General features: G+C 38.6%; 2 long non-coding RNA genes across 3 annotated transcripts in view; both read left to right on the forward strand.

The window, feature by feature from the left end:
- The window catches only part of LOC140627191 (uncharacterized), a 139,313-nt gene that overhangs the window by 79,513 nt on the left and 33,193 nt on the right, over window positions 1-26,607 (forward strand). The gene's annotated exons all lie outside the window — the stretch shown is intronic.
- On the forward strand, window positions 14,155-24,007 carry LOC140627932 (uncharacterized). Its single transcript, XR_012026420.1, has 3 exons — window positions 14,155-14,562; window positions 19,775-19,849; window positions 23,692-24,007. It is a non-coding gene; the product is annotated as an uncharacterized lncRNA (long non-coding RNA).

Raw genomic sequence — 26,607 nt, forward strand, 5'->3', positions numbered from 1 at the left:
TGTTTCCTGCTTCTTGGTGTGTCTAGAAATTTTTTTTTGAAATTTCTACTTTTTAAAATGCATTTATTTTTTATTGGTGTTCAATTTGCCAACATACAGAATAACACCCAGTACTCATCCCGTCAAGTGCCCCCCTCAGTGCCCGTCACCCATTCACCCCCAATCTGCCCTCCTCCCCTTCCACCACCCCTAGTTCGTTTCCCAGAGTTAGGAGTCTTTATGTTCTGTCTCCTTTTCTGATATTTCCCACACATTTCTTCTCCCTTCCCTTATATTCCCTTTCACTATTATTTATATTCCCCAAATGAATGAGAACATATAATGTTTGTCCTTCTCCGATTGACTTACTTCACTCAGCATAATACCCTCCAGTTCCATCCACGTTGAAGCAAATGGTGGGTATTTATCGTTTCTAATGGCTGAGTAATATTCCATTGTATACATAAACCACATCTTCTTTATCCATTCATCTTTCGATGGACACCGAGGCTCCTTCCACAGTTTGGCTATTGTGGAAATTGCTGCTATAAACATCGGGGTGCAGGTGTCCCGGCGTTTCATTGCATCTGTATCTTTGGGGTAAATCCCCAGCAGTGCAATTGCTGGGTGGTAGGGCAGGTGTATTTTTAACTCTTTGAGGAACCTCCACACAGTTTTCCAGAGTGGCTGCACCAGTTCACATTCCCACCAACAGTGTAAGAGGGTTCCCTTTTCTCCTCATCCTCTCCAACATTTGTGGTTTCCTGCCTTGTTAATTTTCCCCATTCTCACTGGTGTGAGGTGGTATCTCATTGTGGTTTTGATTTGTATTTCCCTGATGGCAAGGGATGCGGAGCATTTTCTCATGTGCTTGTTGGCCATGTCTATGTCTTCCTCTGTGAGATTTCTCTTCATGTCTTTTGCCCATTTCATGATTGGATTGTTTGTTTCTTTGCTGTTGAGTTTAATAAGTTCTTTATAGATCTTGGAAACTAGCCCTTTATCTGATATGTCATTTGCAAATATCTTCTCCCATTCTGTAGGTTGTCTTTTAGTTTTGTTGACTGTATCCTTTGCTGTGCAAAAGCTTCTTATCTTGATGAAGTCCCAATAGTTCATTTTTGCTTTTGTCTCTTTTGCCTTCGTGGATGTATCTTGCAAGAAGTTACTGTGGCTGAGTTCAAAAAGAGTGTTGCCTGTGTTCTCCTCTAGGATTTTGATGGATTGTTGTCTCATATTTAGATCTTCATCCATTTCGAGTTTATCTTTGTGTAGGGTGAAAGAGAGTGGTCTAGTTTCATTCTTCTGCATGTGGATGTCCAATTTTCCCAGCACCATTTACTGAAGAGACTGTCTTTCTTCCAGTGGATAGTCTTTCCTCCTTTATTGAATATTAGTTGACCATAAAGTTGAGGGTCCACTTCTGGATTCTCTATTCTGTTCCATTGATCTAGGTGTCTGTTTTTGTGCCAGTACCACACTGTCTTGATGACCAGAGCTTTGTAGTACAACCTGAAATCTGGCATTGTGATGCCCCCAGATATGGTTTTCTTTTTTAAAATTCCCCTGGCTATTCGGGGTCTTTTCTGATTCCACACAAATCTTAAAATAATTTGTTCTAACTCTCTAAGAAAGTCCATGGTATTTTGATAGGGATTGCATTAAACATGTAAATTGCCCTGGGTAACATTGACATTTTCACAATATTAATTCTGCCAATCCATGAGCATGGAATATTTTTCCATCTCTTTGTGTCTTCCTCAATTTCTTTCAGAAGTGTTCTATAGTTGCTAGGGTATAGATGCTTTACCTCTTTGGTTAGGTTTATTCCTAGGTATCTTATGCTTTTGGGTGCAATTGTAAATGGGATTGACTCCTTAATTTCTCTTTCTTCAGTCTCATTGTTAGTGTATAGAAATGCCACTGATTTCTGGGCATTGATTTTGTATCCTGCCATGCTACCAAATTGCTGTATGAGTTCTAGCAATCTTGGGGTGGATGCTTTTGGGTTTTCTATGTAGAGTATCATGTCATCGGTGAAGAGGGAGAGTTTGACTTCTTCTTTGCCAATTTGAATGCCTAATTTTGTTTTGTTTTGTGCAGAACATTATGAATAATATATTGCTTAAAATTTAGACTTTGTCATATTCCATAAAGGTTGTTCAGTTTTGTTCTGGCAGCTAGGTAAGTCGCTTTTGGATCCTTTGGGCCTGTTTGGCTTGCTTTCATTCTTTCTTAGGGTGGGTAAGTATCAGTTTCAAACTTAGTTCTAGGACAGAATACTTTATCCCTAACACCTGGCCTATCTGTCATCTGAACTGAATACCTAAAATGTTCAGCAAGGTTTCTGCATTCCTCCCCCTGCATCTGGCCCACCATAGGCTTCATGAAGTTGCCTGCAGCCTCAGACAAGAAGAGCTCCCCTCTCTTCAGATAAGACCTGAAAATTTGAAGTGCTTCAGCAGCTGCAAACCTCAGCCTCCTCAAGTCATCAAAGCATGTATGTTCATTTAGGTTCTAACTCCATATGTCACCATCTGGAATGTGCCCCCAGGCAGCATGCTGTGGGAAACAGTGATTTCATTTCATAGATTTCCTTCACTCAAGATCCACAGTTCTGTGCCTTCTACTGCCCAATGCCCTCAAACAGTCCCCTAATGAATTTTGTACAGTTTTATAGTTATTTACATTGTAAGTGCATGTCAGGGACCAGTTACTATCTGATAGATGAGCTAGTTCAATAGTTTCTCAAATCTCAGTCACCATTCTATTGAGAGGCAAGAATTGAATGTTCAAATGGATTTGAGACATATTTTGTTGCTTTTTGCTGTGGACCGATGGACTTAGAAACAATAGATCTAAAAATTCTGTATCATTCTCTCCCAGGAAGAGCTTATTTATTTTTTGATGTAAAGGAAGCAATCTTTGAGTCCGTCGAGTGTGATTGTGCTAAGGAGGAGGCTATATTGAGGCTTCATTGGCTCATAGTCAACCTAATATGAAGGAATACCAGTCTTTTCTGCTTCCCCTGAGGCAGTGAATGGTTGACTCACCAATTGATTTTAGAGTGCAAATGTAGAGGAATACAAGGAAGTATGGAACGAAAAGTCAGTTAACATTGCAAAATGTTGCCTTGTTCAAGTTGTGAACTTCCTTGTGTACCTTGCACAATCCATAAACTGGAACTAAGCATATAACCCTTTGCCTGACCATGGATGGCTTAGTAAGCAATGACCATGAAAAATTAAATACCACAAAGGGTCTACAGGACATTGATATGAATCTGGTTGCACCAAAGGTAACTAACCTTGCCAATGGCAAAGACAGGCTTTTATTACAGAATAGGATGTGCTGCAGTTTGAGGAGGATAGTAGAAGTTTCAGCCACAAATTTGTGAGCTGATCAGAAACCTGGATTAGGTTGCCCACTTGTATTTCACATGAACATTACAAAACAGTTATATTCTCCCTTGACTTATTTGGGGGAGCATATTGTTCATGATGATTTCAGGAAATGAATTAAATATGTCAATCATCTTTACTCTGAAAACAGTAAAACAAAACAAAACAAACAAGGCAGCAGTATTACTTCCAGAGTGCTGTGAAAAAAACCCTTTTCTAACTTTCACTAGCAAAACCTAAACTCTCTTTGCTCATTTTTAGTGTTTTCTTTTTTAAATTTCTTTCATTTGTTTTTATTGAAGTTCGATTTGCCAACATATAGTATAACACCCACTGCTCATCCCATCAAGTACCCTCCTCAGTCCCCATAACCCAGTTACCCCAATGCCCCACCCACCTCCCCTTCCACAACCCTTTGTTCATTCCCAGAGTTAGGAGTCTCTCATGGTTTGTCTCCCTCTCTAGTTTTCCCTATTCAATTCCCTTCCTTTCCCTTATAATCCCTTTCACTATTTCTTATATTCCCTGTATGAGTGAAACCATACCATGATTATCCTCCAATTCACTTATTTAATTCAGCATACTAACCTCCAGTTCCATCCATGTTGAAGCAAATGGCGGGTATTTGTCCTTTGTGATGACTAATAGTCCATTGTATATATAGACCACATCTTCTTTATCTATTCACCTGTTGACAGACATCATGGCTCCTTCCACAGTTTGGCTATTGTGGAAATTGCTGCAATGAACATAGGGATGCAGGTGTCCTGGCATTTCACTACATCTGTATCTTTGGGGTAAATACCCAGTAGTGCAATTGCTGCTTATAGGGTAGTGCTACTTTTAACTTTTTGAGGAACCTCCATATTGTTATCCATAGTACCTGCACCAGTTTGCATTCCCACCAACAGTGCAAGAGGATTCACCCTTCTCCACATCCTCTCCAACATTTGTTGTTTCCTGTCTTATTGATTTTCGCCATTCTCAGTGATGTGACATGGTATCTCATTGTGGTTTTGATTTGTATTTCCCTGAAGGCAAGTGATGAGGAGCATTTTTTCATGTGTTTGTTGGCCATGTGTATGTCTTCTTTGGTGAAGTTTCTGTTCATGTTTTCTGCCCATTTCATAATTAGATTGTTTCTTTGCTGTTGAGTTTAATAAGTTCTTTATAGATCTTGGATACTAGCTCTTTATCTGATACATCATTTGCAAATATGTTCTCCCATTCTGTAGGTTGTCTTTTAGTTTTGTTGAATGTTTCTTTGGCTGTGCAGAAGCTTTTAATCCTGATTAAGTCTCAATAGTTCATTTTTGCTTTTGGTTCCTTTGCCTTCATAGATGTATCTTGCAAGAAGTTGCTGTGGCCAAGTTCAAAAAGGTTGTTGTAGGGGGAGCTGAGAAGAGGGCAGAGGAGTTAGGGTCCTAAACTCACCTTGTCCCACCAACTTACCTAGATTACTTTCATAGCATCCTGAAAGCACAAATTTGACCTGAGATTTAAAGACAGAACAGGGGATCCCTGGGTGGTTCAGCGGTTTAGCACCTGCCTTTGGCCCAGGGCCTCAGGGAACAGAGTGCTGTCTACTCACTCCCACTGAGCCTGGCACCTGGAGGGGACAGGGTAGCTTCCCCAGGTGCACACACCTGAGAACCAGCACAGCAGGACCCAGCCCCAGAAGACCAGCTGGAAGGAAAGGGGAAAAGCGAGATATTGACCAAGCAGCGCTGGAAAGCTCTGAGAGAAGTCGAGGGATTTCCAGTATATAGAACCAGAAGAATCATCAAGGGTGAAATTTGCTTAGGTGGTGGTTGATAATCTTGACTCAACCTGCTCATACAGCCACTCTGCACTGAGCAAAATGACTAGAAAGAACTCACCACAAAAAAGAAAATCAGAAACAGTACTCTGCCACAGAATTACAGAATTTGGATTACAATTCAATGTCAGAAAGTCAATTCATAAGCAAAATTATAAAGCTACTGGTGGCTCTGGAAAAAAAGCATAAAGGATTCAAAAGACTGCATGACTCCAGGATTTAGATCTAATCAGGCCGAAATTAAAAATCAATTAAATGAGATGCAATCCATACTGGAGGTCCTAACGATGAGGGTTAATGAGGTAGAAAAATGAGTGAGTGGCATAGAAGACAAATGATGGCAAGGAAGGAAGCTGAGGAAAAAAGAGAAAAACAATTAAAAGACCGTGAAGAAAGGTTAAGGGAAATAAATGACAGCCTCATAAGGAAAAATCTATGTATAATTGGGATTCCAGAGACCCGAGAGGGCCAGAGGGCCAGAAAGCATATTTGAATAAATCATAGCTGAGAACTTCCCTAATTGGGGGGGTGGGGGACAGGGATTTAGATCCAAGAGATAGAGAGGTCCCTACCTAAAATCAATAAAAACCGTTCAACATCTCAACATTTAATCTCAACATCTTAACACTTAAGTGTTATTAAGTGTGCTTTTTTAATTCCACCAAAAAGGAGAAATTTGAATAGTGAAACTTGCAAATTCCAAAGATAAAGAGAAAAATCCTTAAAGTAGCAAGAGACAAGAGATCCCTAACTTATATGGGGAGAATTATTAGATTAACAGCAGACCTCTCCACAGAGACCTAGGAAGCCAGAACGGGCACGCATGATATATATAGGGTAATAAATTAGAAATATATATATAGGGTAATAAATTAGAAAAACATGCAGCCAAGAATATTTTATCCAGCAAAGCTCTCATTCAGAATAGGAGAGATAAAGAGCTTCCAAAATAGACAGAAACTGAATGAATATGTGACCACCAAACCGGCTATGCAAGAAATATTAAGGGGGACCCTGGAAAAGAAAGAAGCCCAAAGAAATAATCCACAAAACAGGGCCTGAATAGGTATTACGATGACACTAAATTCATACTTTTCAATAGTAACTCTGAATGTGAATGGGCTTAATGATACTTAATGATCAAAAGATGTAGGGTTTCAGACTTGGTGAAAAAGCAAGACCACCTATTTGCTGTCTACAAGAGACTCATTTTAGACATAAGGACACCTACAGCCTGAAAATGAAAGATTGGAGAACCATTTACCATTCAAATGGTCCTCAAAAGAAAGCAGGGGTAGCCATCCTCATATCAGATAAATTAAAGTTTATCCCAAAGACTGCAGTAAGAGATGAAGAGGGACACTATATCATACTTAAAGGGTTTATCCAACAAGACTATCTAAGAATCATGAATATTTATGCCACTAATGTGGGAGCTGCCAAGTATAACAATAAATTAACAACCAAGGTCAGGACATACTTAGATAATAATACACTAATACTGGGAGACTTCAACATGGCACTTTCTGCAAATGACAGATTTTTTAAGCACAACATCTCCAAAGAAACAAGAGCTTTAAATGATACACTGGACCAGATGGATTTCACAGATATTTACAGAACTTTACAGTGAAATGCAACTGAATGCACATTCTTCTCAAGTGCACATGGAACTTTCTCCAGAATAGACCACCTACTGGGTCACAAATCAGGTCTTAACCGATACCAAAAGATTGGGATTGTTCCCTGCATATTTTCAGACCATAATGCTTTGAAACTTGAACTCAATCACAAGAAGAAATTTGGAAGGAATTCAAACACGTGGAGGTTAAAGAGCATCCTGCAAAAGATGAATTGGTCAACCAGGAAATTAGAGAATAATTAAAAATATTTATGAAAACTAATGAAAATGAAGATACAACCGATCAAAATCTTTGAGATAGAGCAAAAGCAATCCTAGGAGGGAAATACATCGCAGTACAAGCATCCATCAAAGAATTGGAAACCATTCAAATACATAAGCTAACATCGCATCTAAAGGAAATGGAGAAACAACAGCAAATGAAACCTACACCAAGGAGAAGATGAGGGATAATAAAGATTCGAGCAGAACTCAATGAAATAGAGACCAGAAGAACTGTAGAACAGATACAAAAACCAGGAGTTGGTATGTTGAAAGAATTAATAAGATAGATAAACCATTATCCAGCATTATTAAAAAGAAAAGACTCAAATTAATAAAATCACGAATGAAAGAGGAGAGATCACTATCAACACCAAGGAAATACAAAAAATTTAAAAAACGTTTTATGAGCAGCTATATGCCACTAAATTAGGCAATCTAGAAGAAATGGACACATTTCTGGAAAACCACAAATTACCAAAACTGGAAGAGGAAGAAATAGAAAACCTGAACAGGGCAATAACCAGGATAGAAATTGAAGCAGTCATCAAAAACCTCCCAAGACACAAAAGTCCAGGGCCAGATGGCTTCTCAGGAGAATTCTATCAAACATTTAAAAAGAAACAATACCTATTCTACTAAAGATGCTCCAAAAGATAGAAACAGATGGAATACTTCCAAACTCATGCTATGAGGCCAGCATCACCTTAATTCCAAAACCAGACAAAGACCCCACCAAAAAGGAGAATTATAGACCAATATCCCTTATGAACACAGAAACAAAAATTCTCAACAAGATACTAGATAATAGGATCCAATAGGACATTAAGAAGATTATTCACCATGACCAAGCGGGATTTATCCTTGGGGTGCAAGATTGCTTCAACACTCGTAAAACAATCAACGAGATAGATCACATCAACAAGAGTAAAAACAAGAACCATATGATCTGCTCAACAGATGCTGAGAAAGCATTTGACAAAATACAGCATGGATTCCTGATCAAAACTCTGCAGAGTGTAGGGATAGAGGGAACATTCCTCAGAATCTTAAAAGCCATCTACAAAAGCCCACAGCTAATATCATTCTCAATGGGAAACACTGGGAGCCTTTCCCCTAAGATCAGGAACATGACAGGGATGTCCACTCTTACCACTGCTATTCAACATAGTACCAGAAGTCCTAACCTCAGCAGTCAGACAACAAAAAGAAATAAAAGGCTTTCAAATTGGCAAAGAAGAAGTCAAACTCTCCCTCTTTGCAGATGACATGAGGCTGTACCTAGAAAACCTAAAAGACTCCACCCCAAGATGGCTAGAACTCATACAGCAATTCGGCAGAGTGGCAGGATACAAAATCAATGCCCAGAAGTCAGTGGCATTTCTATACACTAACAATGAAACTGAAGAAAGAGAAATTAAGGAGTCAATTCCGTTTACAATTGCACCCAAAAGCATAAGATACCTAGGAATAAACCTAACTAAGGAGGTAAAGGATCTATATACCCTAAAAACTACAGACCACTTCTGAAAGAGATTGAGGAAGACACAAAGAAATGGAAAAAAAAATTCATGCTCATGGTTTGGAAGAATTAATAGTATGAAAATGTCAATGTTACCCAGGGCAATTTACACATTCAATGCAATCCCTATGAAAATACCATGGACTTTTTCTCAGAGAGTTGGTAAAAGTCATCTTAAGATTTGTGTGCAATCAGAAAAGACCCCAAATACCCAAGGGAATATTGAGAAAGAAAACCAGAGCTGGGAGCATCACAATGCCAGATTTCAGGTTGTACTACAAAGCTGTGATCATCAAGACAGTGCAGTACTGACACAAAAACAGACACATAGATCAATGGAACAGAATAGAGAATCCAGAAATGGGCCCTCAACTCCATGGTCAACTAATATTCAACAAAGCCAGAAAGACTATCCACTGGAAAAAAGATAGTCTCTTCAATATATGGTGCTGGGAAAATTGGACAGCCACGTGCAGAAGAATGAAACTAGGCAATTCTCTTACATCATGCACAAAGATTAATTGAAAATGGATGAACAATCTAAATGTGAGACAAGAATCCATCAAAATCAGGGGAGAACACAGGCAACACCTTTTCCAACTTGGCCACAGTAACTTCTTGCAAGATACTTTAATGAAGGCAAGGGAAACTATAGGAAAAATTAAGTTTTGGGACTTAACCAAGATTAAAAGCTTCTGCACAGCCAAAGAAACATTCAACAAAACTAAAAGACAACTTACAGAATGGGAGAAGATATTTGCAAATGACGTATCAGATAAAGGGCTAGTATCCAAGTTCTATAAAGAACTTATTAAACTCAACAGCAAATAAACAAACAACCTAATCATGAAATGGGCAGAAGACATGAACAGAAATTTCACCAAAGAAGACATAGACATGGCCAACAAGCACATGAGAAAATTCTCTGCATCACTTGCCATCAGGGAAATACAAATCAAAACCACAATGAGATACCACCTCACACCAGTGAGAATGGGGATAATTAATAGACAGGAAACAACAAATGTTGGAGAGGATGTGGAGAAAGGGGAACCTTCTTGCATTGGTGGTGGGAATGTGAACTGGCGCAGCCACTCTGGAAAACTGTGTGGAGGTTCCTCAAAGAGTTAAAAATAGATCCTACGACCCAGCAATTGCACCATTGGGGATTTACCCCAAAGATACAGATGCAGTGAAACGCTGGGACAACTGCACCCCAATATCTATAGTAGCAATGTCCACATTAGGCAAACTCTGGAAGGTGCCTTGGTGTCCATCGAAAGATGAAAGGATAAAGAAGATGTGGTTTATGTATACAATGGAATATTACTCAGCCATTAGAAATGACAAACACCCACCGTTTGCTTCAGCGTGGATGGATCCTGAGGGTATTATTATGCTGAGTGAAGTAAGTCAATAGGAGAAGGACAAACATTGTATGGTCTCATACATTTGGGGAATATAAAATATAGTGAAAGGGAATAAAAGGGAAAGGAGAGAAAAGGAGTGGATAATATCGGTGAGGGTGACAGAACATGAGAGTCTCTTAACTCTGGGAAATGAACAAGGGGTAGTGGAAAGGGAGGTGGGCCGGGGGATGGGGTGACTGGGTGTTGGGTACTGAGGGGGGCACATAATGGGATGAGCACTGGGTGTTATGCTATATGTTGGCAAATTGTGATCCAATAAAAATATAAACAAAACAATAAAAAACCAAAAAGGTTGTTGCAAGTGTTCTCTCCTCTAGGATTTTGATGGATTCTTTTCTCACATTTAGATTTTTCAACCATTTTGATTTTATCTTTGTATGGTGTATAAAAATGGTCTAGTTTCATTCTTCTGCACGTGGCTGTCCAATTTTCCCAGGACCCAGGAAGAGAGTGTCCTTTTCCAGTGGATACACTTTCCTGCTTTGTTGAATATTAGTTGACCATGGAGTTGAGGTCCCATTTCTGGATTCTCTATTCTGTTCCATTGATCTATGTGTCTGGTTTTTTTTATGTGTCTGTTTTTGTTCCAGTACCACACACTCTTGATGATCACAGCTTTGTAGTACAACTTGAAATCTGGCATTGTTGTGCTCCTGGCTCTGGTTTTCTTTTTCAATATTTCCCTTGCTATTTGGAGTCTTTTCTGATTCCACACAAATCTTAAAATGATTTGTTCCAACTCTCTGAAGAAAGGCCATGTTTTTTTTTTATAAGGATTGCATTAAATGTGTAAATCGCCCTTGGTAGCATAGACATTTTCACAATGTTAATTCTTCCCATTCTTGAGCATGGAATATTTTTCCATCTCTTTGTGTCTTCCTCAATCTCTTTCAGAAGTGTTCCATAGTTTTTAGGGTATAGGTTCTTTACCCCTTTGGTTAGGTTTATTCCTAGGTATCTTTTGCTTTTGGGTGCAATTGTAAATGGGATTGACTCCTTAATTTCTCTTTCTTCAGTCTCATTGTTAGTGTACAAAAATGCCACTGATTTCTTGGCATTGATTTTGTATCCTGCCACTCTGCCGAATTGCTGTATGAGTTCTAGCTATCTTAGGGTGGAGTTTTGGGGTTTCAATGTACAGTATCATGTCATCTGATAAGAGGGAGAAGTTGACTTCTTCTTTGTCAATTTGAATGCCTTTTATTTCTTTTTGTTGCCTGATTGCTGAGGATAGGACTTCTAATACTATGTTGAATAGCAGTGCTGAGAATACACATCCCTGTCGTGTTCCTGGTCTTAGGGTAAAGGCTCTCAATTTTTCCCCATTGAGAATGATATTTGCTGTGGGATTTCTGCAAATGAATTTTATGATACTTAGGAAATGTTCCCTCTATCCCTACACTCTGAAGAGTTTTGATCAGGAATGGATTCTGCATTTTGTTAAATGCTTTCTCAGCATCTATTGAAGCAGATTATATGGTTCTTGTTTTTACTCTTGTTGATGTGATCTATCTTGTTGATTGTTTTACGGATGTTGAAGCCACCTTGCATCCGGGGATAAATCCCGCTTGGTCATGGTGAATAATCTTCTTAATGTCTTGTTGGATCCTATTGGCTACTATCTTGTTGAGAATTTTTGCATCTCTGTTCATCAGAGATATTGGTCTATAATTCTCCTTTTTGGTGGGGTCTTTGTCTGGTTTTGGAATTAAGGTGATGCTGGCCTCATAGAATGAGTTTGGAAGTATTCCATCCATTTCTATCTTTTGGAACATCTTCAGTAGAATAGGTATTGTTTTTTCTCTAAACGTTTGATAGAATTCCCCCTGGGAAGCCATCTGGACCTGGAATTTTGTGTCTTGGAAAGTTTTTGATGACTGCTTCAATTTCTATCCTGGTTATTGCCCTATTCAGGTTTTCTATTTCTTCCTCTTCCAGTTTTGGTAATTTGTCGTTTTCCAGAAATGCGTCCATTTCTTCTAGGTTGCCTAAGTTATTGGGGTATAGGTGCTAATAATACGTTTTTTAAATTGTTTGTTTTTCTTTGGTATTGGTTGTGATCTCTCCTCTTTCATTGATGATTTTATTTATTTGAGTCTTTTTTATTTTTAATAATGCTGGCTAATGGTTTATCTTATTAATTCTTTCAAAGTACCAACTCCTGGTTTTTAAAATCTGTTCTACAGTTCCTCTTGTCTCTATTTCATTCAGTTCTTCTCAAATCTTTATTATCTTTTTTCTTCTTGGTGTAGGTTTCATTTGCTGTTCTTTCTCCATTTCCTTTAGGTGCAAAGTTAGCTTGTGTTTTTTAGGGTTTTTTTTTCCCAATATTTTGAGGGATGCTTGTATTGCGATGTATTTCCCCTTTAGGGCTCCCTTTGTTGTATCCCAAAGATTTTAAATGGTTGTATCTTCATTTTCATTAGTTTCCATGAATCTTTTTAATTCTTATCTAATTTCCTCATTGACCCATTCATTTTTTAGTAGGATGCTCTTTAACCTCAATGTGTTTGAGTTTCTTCAAAATTTCTAGTTTCTAGTTCTAGTTTCAAAACATTGTGGTTTGAAAATATGCAGGGGGAAATCCCAGTGTTTTTGTATTGGGTGAGATTTGATTTGTGACGCAGTATGTGGTCCATTCTGAAGAAAGTCCCATGTGTACATGACAAGAATGTGTATTCAGTTGCGTTTTGATGGAAAGCTCTGTACATATGTGTCTAATCTATTTGGTCCAGTGTATCTTTAAGGCCCTTGTTTGTTTGTTGATTCTCCGCTTAGAATATTTGGCTTTTGCTGAAAATGACATGTTGAAGTCTCCTATTATTGGTGTATTATTATCTAAGTATCTCTTAACTTTATTAATTGATTGATATATTTGGCAGCTCCCACATTAGTGGCATAAATATTCATGATTTTTAGGTCTTCTTGTTGGATAGTCCCTTTACGTATGCTATAGTGTCCCTCCTCATCTCTTACTACAGTCTTTGATATAAATTTTAATTTATCTGAGACTTGCTATCCTAGCTTTCTTTTGAGGACTATTTCAATGGTAAATGATTCTCTACCCCTTCATTTTTACACTGGAGGTGTCCTTAGGTCTAAAATGAGTCTCTTGTATACAGCATATAGATGGGCCTTGCTTTTTTATCCACTTGGATACCCTACGTCTTTTGATGGGATCATTTAGCCCATTCACATTCAGAGTAACTATTGAAGGAAATGAATTTATTGTCATATATTACATATTCATTCCCTAGTTTTCTGGATTGTGTTTTTGTTCTCCATATTTCTTTTACAGGGTCTCCCTTAATATTTCTTGTAGAGCTGGTTTGGTCATCATATATTCTTTCTTTTTCTGCATATCCTGGAAGCTCTTTATGTCTCCTTCTATTTTGATTGTGATTCATCCTGGATAAAGTATTCTTGGCTCCATGTTGTTCTCATTTAGTACCTTGTATATATCATATCAGCCCTTTCTAGCCTGCCAGGTCTCTGTGGAGAGGTCCACTGTTAACCTGATATTTCTTGCCATATTAGTTAAGAATCTCTTGTCTTGCACTTATTTAAGGATTTATTCATTTTCTTTGAAATTTGCAAGTTTCATGGTTAAATGTCGAGGTTTTGAACAGTTTTTATTGACTTTTTTGGGGGTCCTCTCTATCTCTTGGATCTGAATGCCTGTTTCCTTCCTCAGATTTGGGAAGTTCTTAGCTATAATTTGTTCAAATATGTTTTATGGTCCTCTCTCTCTCTCTGCCTCTTCTGGAATCCCAGTTAGATGTATATTCTTTCTTCTCAAGATATCATTATTTCCCTCAGCCTTTCCTCATGGGTTTAATTGCTTTTCTCTTTTTTCCTCAGCTTCCTTCCTTACCATCAACTTTTCTTCTATGTCACTCACTCTGTGTTCCACCTCATTAACCCTAGGATTTTGAACATCCAGTTTGGATTGCATCTCATTTAATCTATTTTTAATTTTGGTCTGATTATATCTCAATTTTGTAGGAATGAAGTCTTATGAGTCCTTCATGCTTTTATCCAGAGCCACTAGTAGCTTTATAATTGTTCTTCTGAATTGAGTTTATGACATCATATTGAAATCCAAATTCTGTAACTCTGTGGCAGAAATACTGTTTCTAGTTCTTTCTTTTGTGGTGAATTCTTCCTTCTAGTCATTTTGTCCTGTGCAGAGTGGCTGTATGAAGTGGCCTGAGTAAAAAATATCAACCATGATCTAAATAAAACACACCCTAGATGATTCCAAAGAGGTCGGAGACCAGAAAATTAAAGAAAAAGTAGCAGAGAATAAAATAAAAGGACCACTAAAGTGAAAAGCAAATTTTAAAACAAAGTAGAAAAATAAAAAGCCAAAAAACAAAAACTAAGAAGAAGAAAAAAGAAAAAGAAAAAAAAGTAAAGAAAAGAGGAAAAAGAGAAAAAAAGGAGGACGGTGATGGTGAGGAAGTGGTAGTGGAGAGAGAATGTATTTTACCTGAGGGATCCTAGAGGTGATTCTTGATTCTAAGTGTATTTTGTTCTCTATGTTAGAAGATGATTCTAAGTGTATTTTGTTCTTGATTCTAAGTGTTTTTTGTTTTCTATGTTAGAAGTGTATTTTGATTCTCAGTGTATTTTGTTCTCTATGTTAGAAGATGCTCAATCCAATGTATATAAATCAGCAATACTTATATAGTACCGCAACATTTACCACCAAAACATAAACAAGATAAAAGATCGGGGCAGAATGTGAAGGAAGAGAGAATATAATCTCAAAGAATGGAGCAACACGGTGTTCCACTTCATTCTGGGATTATGCTGGTAGTGTTTTAGAAGGTACTAACTCCCACCATTGTAAAACAAAACAAGGCAGAAAAAACAAAAAACAAAAACCCATATTCATATATCTACCAAAATTAAATTGAATATGTTGAAGGGAATCTAGAAGTGAAAAATATATCTAAGGCATGTAATTGTAGAAATATCAAAGTTGAAAAGAAAAAAACTTAAAAATGAAGAGCCGGTAAAATATTGTAGTTAAGGTGGGAAAAGCGAAAAAATATTGGAAATTTTATTCTGATATGAAAATGAGTCTTAATGGAAAAAGAAAAGAAAACATACTCTCTAGTTCTATATACTGTTTTCCTTCAGTCCTGGAGCTTTCCAGTGCTGCTTGGTCAATAAACTTGCTCTTTCCTCATTCTTCCAGCAGTTCTCCTGGGGGAGGGGTCTGCTGTGCTGATTCTCAGGTGTCTGTGCCTGGCCTGAGATGCCTGCCCCTTGCCAGTTGCCGGGCTCAGTGCCAGCTGTTTATTCTGTGAAGCCTTTGTTCCCTAGTGGCCCCACCCCTTTTAGGCACAAGGTGAAACAAAGACGAAAAAACACTGATGGTCATGGCCAGATTTCCAGCTCTGGATTCGAGCCCCCCACGAGTAACCAACCGCAGTCTCCCAGTCCTCACTGGCGTATATGCTCCTGGTGACAGGCACGGGTGCACTGATCTGCACAGCTTGTGGGGCGCCCTGCCTCAGGAGAGTTTTTGTTTTCCTGTGCCCTCCCTGCTTCTGCCTGTCCCAGGAGGGATGCAGGATCATCAGCTTTGTCTGCTTGGACACCCTGGGATCTGGACCCCTGTGCTGTTAGACCCTCACTCCTGGGACCACCTCTCTTGAAGAGAATGGGGTAGAGCCACCTCTGTGCAGAGCCAGCCCACCTAACTGACTGTCCTCTCCCAAATGACCTGGAGGGCCCCGTGCTCCAGCCCTTTACCAATATCGGACCGTAGTTTGCAGTGAGCTTTCTCCCAGGTGCCCCTCCTCTTATAGTGACTCTGGGAATCTTGAGACTTCAGTGCCCCTCCTGCGATCCTGCCCTATTTCCCTGCTAAGGACTTTTCCATCAGGGAAACATCTAGCACTGATTTTTAAAGTTCCTGCTTCTCCAGGGCCGGGCTTTACTGCCCTGGAGGCTTTTGCCACTTCTCTTTAGCCCAGCTACTCACGGTTGCCCTCCCCCAATTTATTCTTTCTTTCTTTCTTTCTTTCTTTCTTTCTTTCTTTCTTTCTTTCTTTCTTTTCTTCTTTCTTTCTTACTTTCTTTTATTTATTTATTTTTTGCCTTCCTACCTTGTTGAAGCAAAAACTTTTCTCTCTGTAGAATTCCAGCTGTTCTCTATTTAAATCTCAGGTCGAATTCCTAGGTGTTCAGGATGTTTTGAAAGTTATCTAGGTACTTTTTTGGGGGCCAGGTGAGTTGTGGCCCCTACTCTTCCACCATTTTGTGCTCCTAGTGTTTTCTTTTATTAAAAAAATTATTTGAGAGAAAGAGAGAGATAAAGAGAGAGAGAAAGAACACGAGCAGGGGGGTGTAAGAGAGTGAGAGGGAGAAACCGGCTCCCCACTAAGCAGGGAGCCCAACTCGGGCCTCAATCCCAGGACCCCAGAATCATGACCAGAGCCCAAGGCAGACGCTCAACCACCCAGCCATCCAGGCACCCCCTTTTTAGTGTTTTCATGTCTCTGTACTGGGATTAAAAACCCAAGCATTAAATTCATAGGTGCAGAAGAATAGGCCACTAAAAACAAAGGCATCTGATAGTTTGAGGCAGCACTGATGCCTCTCCTGCATTGGATTAGGAGATTTTAAAAAGTAGTTTAGATTATTCAGGAGTCAATGAGCATTTAGAGGGAAATGGTTGAGGAAGTGAATTTACATTTTACTAATTACACACATTGTTCTTCAGAGAACAGCCATCTCCTACTGACCTCTTAATGTAAAGTTTGTACCCCAACTTTCACAGAAGCTTGAGGAGCACCAAAGAAATATGAAAGATTATAATCACAGCATCAACCCCAGAGTACCTGGGGAAAATATCATTAGAATAGAAGGATCAGACCAGAAGATTCTCAACTTGGGAGGTTTTTATAACCCCCTCAATTATTGGAATGCATTCAATTTTCCCAAGGTGGAATATTCAGAGGTCAGAAATATAAGGGCATACCTTGGAGATTTTTGGGTTTGGTTCCAGACCACCTCAATAAAGCAATTGCAATGAAGTGAGCAAAATGAATTTATGGGGTTCCCAGTGCATATAAATGTTATGTTTATACCATACTGTAATCTATTAAGCATACATTAGCATTATGTTTAAAAAATAATGTACACGCCTTAATTTAAAAATACTTTATTGCTAACTTTATACAACTCATAAACTTTTGTTAGTGGAGGGTTTTGCCTCAATGATGGTGGCTTCTGATGAACCAGGGTGGTGGTGGTCGTTGAAGGTTGTTGAGTGGTTGTGGCAATTTCTTCAAAGAAGACAACAATGAAGTTTGTGGCACCGAATGACTCCTCCTTTCATGAATGATTTCTTTGTACTGTGCAATGCTGTTTGATAGCATTTTATTTATAAGTATTTATTTATTTATCAAGTTTTTATTTAAATTTCAGTTAGTTAACATACAGTGTAATATTAGTTTCAAATGTACAATTTAGTTATTCAACACACCCATACATCACCCAGTGCTCATCACAAGTGCATTTCCTTTTTTTTAAGATTTTATTTATTTATTCATGTGCAACACAGAGAGAGACAGAGAGAGGCAGAGACACAGGCAGAGGGAGAAGCAGGCCCCATGCAGGGAGCCCGACGTGGGACTCAATCCCGGGTCTCCAGGATCACACCCCGGGCTTCAGGCAGCACTGAACTGCAGCGCCACCGGGGCTGCCCCACAAGTGCATTTCTTAATCCCTAAGACCTATTTTGTTGTTGTTGTTCAGGATAATGACATTTTATTCTACTAATCCAGAATTCCTGGGGTTATGTCAAAACCCACACATTAATTAGGAAATATCATTAACAGCATCCTTTGTGGTATTATTTCATCCATTAATGCCTTTGACAGTCTGAAGGAAGATGTCTGCCCCAACCAGTCATAGAACTAGGAGATTTGTTACTAGCAACCATGGAGCCCTTGGCTGTACAAAGGCCAAGGGGACTTATGTTTAAGGGTAGCAGGCTGACCATGTTCATGTCCTCTCTTTTCTCTTCTGGCCCCACAAAAACCACAGGGAAGGAGTGAAGCTGTTGCTGACTTGTAGAGACAAAGAGAGCAGGTGATCACCTATTTAACTCATCCACCTCCCCACCTCCCCTCTGACAACCCTAAGTTTCTTGGTTTGCCTCTCTCCCCCCTGATCATTTGTTTTGTTTTTTAAATTCCACATATGAGTGAAATCATATGGTATTTGTCTTTTTTTAATTCACAAGATTATTTTACTAGAACTTATGGAGGGGGGAATATAATGTAGTCAAATTTTCACAAAGAAAATCTTAAGATTGAACTCAAGTCAAATAAATAAAATTCAAGTTCTTCTTTAAGTCTCAACTGGTCTGGGCACTGAAGCAATGCCCCCTCCTTCTCCTGGCATGCACAGGTCAAGCTGTCAGTTATGTGTCCACCTTTTCATGACCCTTAACTCTCTGCATCATGTCTCATTCCTACACATGAATTCTGAAAAAGTTTTTCCATTTCTATGGTTTTCCTCATTGAACTGAGAATGCTGCTGGCTACCACAAAACTTCACCAACCATACAGTCTGGTCTATATAGCTGTATTCTTAAACTCTGGGAGAACTCTCAAGGATAACATGGTGGATTTTAAAAGATGCCTGGATTTTGCTGAGAGGCCTTCTTTAGGACTTTTTCATGATGCTGAAGAGTGAGCTAATGAAATTCTTGGTCTATTCCTTCCATGGCTCTTTCTGGAGAAGAATAGGTATGCAACTGGTAAGGACAGTGGGAGCTTCCTGCAGAGTGATCCTGTGCACTGGACTCCTCCCAAGGAAGCTTGAAGCTGACCCAACTAGGCCATCTTCCCGATGCCATGGAAACCAACTGGCACTGAGGCCAGGGAGGAGAGGGTCAGTGTGGTTTGCCCATACAACTATTGTAGTTGCAAATATCAGCAACAAGAAGTGCAACATCTCATCAAGAGCCATATTCTGAACAGATGTTGACTGGTATGCAATATTACTGATATTCTGATCCAATTGCACTACTGGGTACTTACACAAAGGATATAAAAATATTATTTCAAAGGGATACATGCACCCCAAAGTTATAGTAGTACTATCAACAATAGCCAACTTATGGGAAGAGCCCAAATGTCCATCAACTGATAAATAGATAAAGATGTGAGATCTCTCTCTCTCTCTCTCTGTGTGTCTTTCTCCATGGATGGCTATATAAGGAATGGATGGAATGGAATATTAGTCATACAAAAAAATGAAATCTTGCCATTTGCACTGACATGGAGCTAGAGTGTATTATGCTAAGCAAAATAAGTCAGTCAGAGAAAGACAAATACCATATGATTTTACTCATAAATGTAATTTAAGAAACAAATAAACACAGGGGAGAAAAAGAAAAGACAAAAGACAAACCAGAAAAAGACTCTTAACTATAGAGAACAAACTGAGGGTAACCAGAGGAGAGGTAGCCAGGGGGATGCAGTAAATAGGTAATGGGTATTAAGGAGGCCACTTGTGATGAGCACTGGGTGTTGCATGCAAGTGATGAATCACTATACTGTATACCTGAAATTAAAAATAAGAATAAAATAAAAAGTTAAAATCATTAGCAATTACATGCTAGATTTTATTGCCTCTTCATTTTCTAATGAAAATCCACTTTTATGAATTCACATTTGTTTTTCTCAACAGGTCCACGTTTTGACAGTTTCCAGAACTGGTGCATTTGAGGTTGTAACAGCAAAACCAGTTTTTATACATGACCTGGTATTTGTATGATCAACTCACTTTCTATCCGTGGTTCTAGCTCACAGGGAAGAGGGTCAGGCTTCTCTTTCCACTCCCCAGTCCAGGAAAGGCCCTGATCCCAAGCCCCTTCCTCACCCCTCCCTAGAGGGAAGACTCCTGTGATGGGCCGGATCCTGGAGCACTGAGCGCAGTACCACTGCACACTGCAAGGTGACACTCATGCATGTAGGACATATATGTGCTTTCTTTCTTACAATACTAAGTGGCAAGCTGAGCCAGTGCCGACCTGGACAGGCTGGGTGCTGCCACATCACTCTCTCTTCCTTTCGTCTCACTGGAGATTTTGGGCTGAGTCCTCATCCTTGCACTTCAGGGGTCAGTGGTGGTAAGATGCAGAGTGAGTCAAAGGAATTCTGCTTTGTTCTTGAGCCCAAGTCTGTGCTTCAACCCGACTCGACCAGAAGGCTCTAAGTTGAGGGGTATGGGGAACTAGTCCTGTGAACAATATTCCAAGCCCTTGTGTCTGTGCCTCACTTAGAGAGAGCCCCGGGAGAGGGCAGAGTGGCAGTGTAGGGTAGGAGGAAGATGTTGTTTTGTCCTCTGGACAAACACTAGTCGCACACTGTCAGATTCTTACCAATAACTCCACACTTTCACATGCCTCTCACCCTGCTGCAGATGGTAAGCACACATACCCAAATGTCATAACCCCACATTGAAATGTCACATGTGCCCATTCCAATAGACGTGCCCTCAGGTGTTGCCATAATCTCATCCAGACACCAGCACTTGGTGTTTGCAGGCACAGTTGGTGGACTCAACTCATGAGAAGAGAAGGTAAAGGTCTGTTGGTGGGAGGACTAGTTAAGGCCCCCTGAATTTCAGTCTTTCCCTCACACCTGCTTTTCCATCAGGGGCTCATGCACTATTGTCTAGTACCATGAAATCAGTGTTCTGAATCTTAAACTGGTCCCACATAAACAGGTTGTTCTCATTTAGGCCTCATTTTATCTTTCAGGATCTTGTCCTTGACATTTAGATTGTACAGATAGCAAATCTATCCCATGGTTGATTCACTGACTTCTGGTATTTCTTTTTTTTGAGAGAGAGAGAGAGAGAGAGAGAGAGAGAGAGAGAGAAAAGAGAGAGAGAGGCAGAGACACAGGCAGAGGGAGAAGCAGGCTCCATGCAGGGAGTCCAACATGGGACTCAACTCCGGGTCTCCAGGATCACTCCCCGGGCTGAAGGCAGGCGCCAAACCGCTGAGCCACCCAGGCTGCCTGACTTGTGGTATTTCTTAGTTGGAATTGGACATTTCACTTTGTCTTCAGTATTGAATCCCATGTCTACAACTGATTATTGTCATTCTTTGCTCACAATGTTATTTTATATTCCTCACATTTTACAATTACCTTGAAATAGACCATACATATCATCACTTCTCTTTTAAGAAATGCCTTTCAGCTATCACTAGGGTGTATATTTGAAAGCTTTTTCTTTCTTAGAGGATTCACAGATGTCTAGCAGTATCACTACCACTTACCAACATATGTACATTTTTATTGCACAAAAATCTCAGAGTTAAAGGCTGTGTCAATTATAAATAGAGCCAAAATGAAATATGATAAATTTCTCCTGGGTTATCAGCTTCCAAATATGCCTTCACATGAACAGGTGGAGTCTGCTCTATGGTTTCTCTAATCCACTTAATCTGCATGTTCCACAACAGTTTCTTTGACACTGGAAAATCAATTATCTGTTCACATACACTCTGGTCATGCTCACATTCCTTTGCCATCCCAAAATAAATCCACTACTAAGATCATACCCATATCACATGGTGCCATCACTCAAATTGAACCATAGTGAAAATGTTCATACATGCAATACTCTCTAATACACGCTTAGGAAATGAGGATGAAATTAGTCATGACAAAGTTCAAATAGATGCAGTAAAGTGGTTTCTGTTGAGACACACTTTTATTTCAGTTCATCTAAGTACTAAATATCTTGGCTAAACAACTCAGTAACAGACAATGTTAACAACACTGAATCATAGTGAATTATAATATGATGTTCAACTTGAGAAACAGTAACAAAATTTGCAACTTATTTTTTAATACTTACTTACCTTGATGGTCATAGTTGACAACATTTATTTGTGCCAGGGGACTAATATTTTCATGGCTCCTAAATATAAGTTTCTTATTTAGTAGGTTTATTTTTATCTAACAAATTAAAAATACCAGCCTGAATAATTTTGCTAAGAAAGCGGATTAGATAACATTCCAGTGTCTCAGAAAGGGACATGGATCTTCATCAGGAAGTATTTAAAGAATACCTAAGAGAAACTTTTTATCAGTAAGAAATGCAGCAGTTTAGACCACTCACTAGGTGAGAGGGAAGGCCTTCATAGCTATTGTCTGTTCCTTATAGTGCTTCCGTTAGTCATCTTTTAAAAATGTACTTCTGTCAAAATCCTTTAACCATCAACTACATGATGATGTTAAAACTCCTTGGCATATGGCTTTTTTTAAATGGACCTTATATTTTGGAGAAGTTTTAGTTTCAGAGCAAAATTGAATGAAAAGTACAGAGATTTCCCACATACCTCCTGCCCCCACACATATATAACCTCCACCATTATCAACATCTCACACCAGAATGATACATTTGTTATACTCCATGTATGTACATTCACACATTAGGGTTCACTCTTGTTGTATATTCTTTAGGTTTTGGAAAATGTATAATGACATGTATTCACCATTATAGTGTCATACAGAGTAGTTTTACTGCCCTAAAAACTCTCTCTGCTCTGCCTATTTATCTCTCCATCATTGCTAGTCCTTGAAAAACATTCATATTTTAATTTTCTCCATAGTATTGCCTTTGTGAGAATGTCATACAATTGGAAGCATACAAGGTATAACCTTTTCAAATTGGCTTCTTTCTTTTAGTAAGATGCATTTAAGTTTATCCATATCTTTTCATGACTTGATAGCTCATTTATTTTTAACACTGAATAACATTCCATTATCTGGGTGTACCAATTTTATCTATTCATCTACTAAGGGACATTTGCTTCCAAGTTTTGGCAAATATAAATAAAGTGACTATAAATATCCATGTGTAGGGATGCCTGAGTGGCTCAGTGGTTGAGCATCTGTGTTTGGCTCAGGTGGTGATCCCAGGGTCCTGGGAACAAGTCCTGCATTGGGCTCCCTGCAAAGAGCCTACTTCTCCCTCTGCCTATGTCTCTGCCTTTCTCATGAATAAATAAATAAAATCTTTAAAAAAATCCGTGGGTAGGTTTTTGTGTGGATATGTTTTCAACTCCTCAGGTAGTACCAAAGAGCATGGTTGTTGGATCATATGTTTAGACTAAGCAGGTTTATTAGTTTTGCAAGAAACTTCCAAACTGTCTTCCAAACAGTACCATTGTGTATTCCCAGCAGCAACAATGAGATTTTTTTGCCTTTTTTATTTGTGTGTGTTTTTAATTTAAATTCAATTAGCCAACATAAATACTTAATTTCAGATGTAGTGTTCAATGATTTATCAATTGCATATAACACCCAATGCTCATCACATTACATGTTGTTCTTAAAGTCTTGCTCCATATCTTTGTCAGCACTTGGTATTATCAGTGGTATGGATTTTGGCCATTCTAATAGTTGTTCAGTGGTATCTCATTGATTTTTTCATTTCCTTTTCCCTGATGACATATGATTGAACATATTTTCATATCTTTACTTGCTAGTTATGTATTTTCTTGGAGGAGGTACCCGTTAAGTTCTTTGGCCCATTTATTTTTTTTTAAGTTTTGGCTTAAATATCATACATTTTTCTTTTCACAGTTATAGAGGCTGAAAGTCCAAGATCAAGGTACTGGGAAGTTTGCTTTCTCCTGAGGCCTATCTCCTTGGCTTGCAGATGATCACCTTCCTGCTACTTCTTCACAGCACCATCACACTGTGTATATGTGTACCTGGATTCTCTTAGACTGGATGTCCTAATCAACTCTTGTCATAAGGACAGCAGTCAGTTTGAATTAAGGCCCACACTAAGGGTCTCATTTTATCATTATTACCACTTTAAATGCCCAGCATACGAATAAAGTCACATTATGAGCTAATAGGGATTTGAGTATGCATGAACAGTTGCCATCTCAGAATACAGGGAGATCAGAGATACTCGGGATGGGAGAGAGAACAAGGCAACTATCGTCCCCAAACACAAGCCTTCCAAGTTGCCATGTCTCCATAACAGAAGGGCAAACATTCCCTTAAGATATAAGAAATTGGGATCCCTGGGTGGCGCAGCGGTTTAGCGCCTGCCTTTGGCCCAGGACGCGATCCTGGAGACCCGGGATCGAATCCCACGTCGGGCTCCCGGTGCATGGAGCCTGCTTCTCCCTCTGCCTATGTCTCTCTGCCTCTCTCTCTCTCTGTGTGACTATCATAAATAAAAAAAAAAAGATATAAGAAATTAATTACTGTCAGCGAGCTCATGAGCAAAGGGGGAACTAACAGCAAATTACTGAGCAATATCAGGTGACAACCCGATTACTTGTGACTCTAGCCCCTGATCTTTGCTTCCCCTAACCCCAGAAATGAGGCTGGGGCTTTTGACCAATTTTAAATTGGGCTATTTTTTTTCTTATTGTTGAGCATTAAGAGTTCTTTTCAGACATGTCATTTATCAGAAATGTCATTTACAAATATTTTCTCCCAGTCTGTTACTTACCTTTTCGTTCTCTTGACAATGTTGTTTTTTGCAGAGCAGAAAATGTTAATTTAATGAAGTCTAGCTTATCAGTTCTTTCTTTTATGGATTGTACCTTTGGTGTCATATCTAAAAAGTAATAGCTAAACCCAAGGTAATCTAGGATTTTCTACTCTTCTGGGAGTTTTATAGTTTTGCATCTTATATTTAGGTCTGTGATTCATTTTGAGTTAATTTTTGTTAAGGGTATAAAGCCTGTGTCTAGATTTTTTCCCCAGTTGATCCAGCACCATTTGCTGAAAAGACTATCTTTGCTTCATTATACTTTGTTCTTTTGATAATGACAAGTTCCTGAATTCTCTACTCTGTACTACTGATCTATTTCTTAATTTTTTCACCAATACCACACAATCCTGATTACTGTAACTTTATGGGAAATCTTCAAGTCAGGTAGTCAGCTTTGAAGTCAGTACTCCAGCTTTCTTCTTGTCCTTCAATATTCTGTTGACTGTTCTGTATTTCTTGCATTTTCATATAAACTTTAGATTAACTTGTCAATATCTGCAAAATAACTTGCTATGATTGTGATTGTGACTGTAATGAATCTATAGAGCAAATGGGGAAGAACTGACATCTCAACGATATCAAGTCTTTCTATTCATGAGCATGAAATATCTTTACATTCATTTAGTTCTTAGAGTCATATCTAAGTATTTCACTTTGGGTTGTGCTAATGCAAGTGGTATTGTGTTTTTAACTTCAAGTTCCACTTTTTCATTACTGGCAAATAGAAAAGTGATTGGCTTTTATATATTAACTTTGTATCTAACAACTTTGTTATAATTACTTATTAGTTCAAGGAGGTTTTTTTTTTCCAGGAGACTTTCTGGACTGATGATCAATCATTTCATCTATAAAAAAGGCAGTTTTATTTTTGCCTCACAGTCTGTATACCTTTATTCATCTATCTTGTCTTATTGCATTACCTAAGACATCCAATACTATCTTTTTTGCAAAGCAGTGGTGAGAAGGAACATTGATCACTCAAAAGCAATAGAATGAATTAGGAAGTATTCTCTCCTCTTCTAACTTTTGAAAGATATTGTGTAGAGCTGGTAAAATTTTTACTTTAAATGTTAGGAACAATTCCAAACTTTTGGTACAATACCATTAAACACATCTGAGCCTGTGCTTTCTGTTTTGGAAGCTTATTAAGAATAGGACTACCTCAAGAAACAAGAAAAGTCTTAATACACAACCTAACATTACACCTTAAGACACTAGAAAAGGAACAACAAATAAATCCTAAAGCCAGCAGAAGGAAAATAATAAAGATTAGAGCAGAAATTAATGATATACAAACAAAACAAAATACCTCAGTAGGATAGATCAATGAAACTGAGAGCTGGTTCTTTGAAAAATTTACTAAAATTAATAAACTCCTAGCCAGATTTATCCAAAAGAAAAGATAAAGGACCCAAATCAATAAAATCATTAATGAAAGAGAGGAAATCGCAACCAACACCACAGAAATACAAACATCACAGGAGAATATTATGAAAAGTTATATGCTAACAACTTGCTCAATCTGGAAGAAAGGGACAAATTCCTAGAAACATACAAACTACCAAAAATGAAACAGGAAGAAATAGAAAATTTGAACAAGCCCATAACCACCAAAGAAATTCAGTCACTAATAAAAAATTTCCCAAAAAATAAAAGTCCGGGGCTGGATGGTTTCCAAAGGGATTTCTATCAGACATTTAAAGAAGAGTTAATACCTATTCTTTTCAAATTATTCCAAAAAATAGGAATGGAAGGAAAACTTCCAAACTAATCCTGTGAAACCAGAATTTCCTTCATTCCAAAACCAAAGACACTACTAAAAAGGAGAATTTCAGGCCAATATCCCTTAAGAATGTGGATGCAAAAATTCTCCACAAGATACTAGCAAACCAAATCCAATGGTACATTAAAAGAATTATTCACCATGATGAAGTGGGATTTATTTCTGGGAGATAAGGATGGTTCAATATCCACACAACAAT

Source organism: Canis lupus, chromosome X (genome assembly GCF_048164855.1).
Source record: "Canis lupus baileyi chromosome X, mCanLup2.hap1, whole genome shotgun sequence".
Classification (NCBI taxonomy): domain Eukaryota; kingdom Metazoa; phylum Chordata; class Mammalia; order Carnivora; family Canidae; genus Canis; species Canis lupus.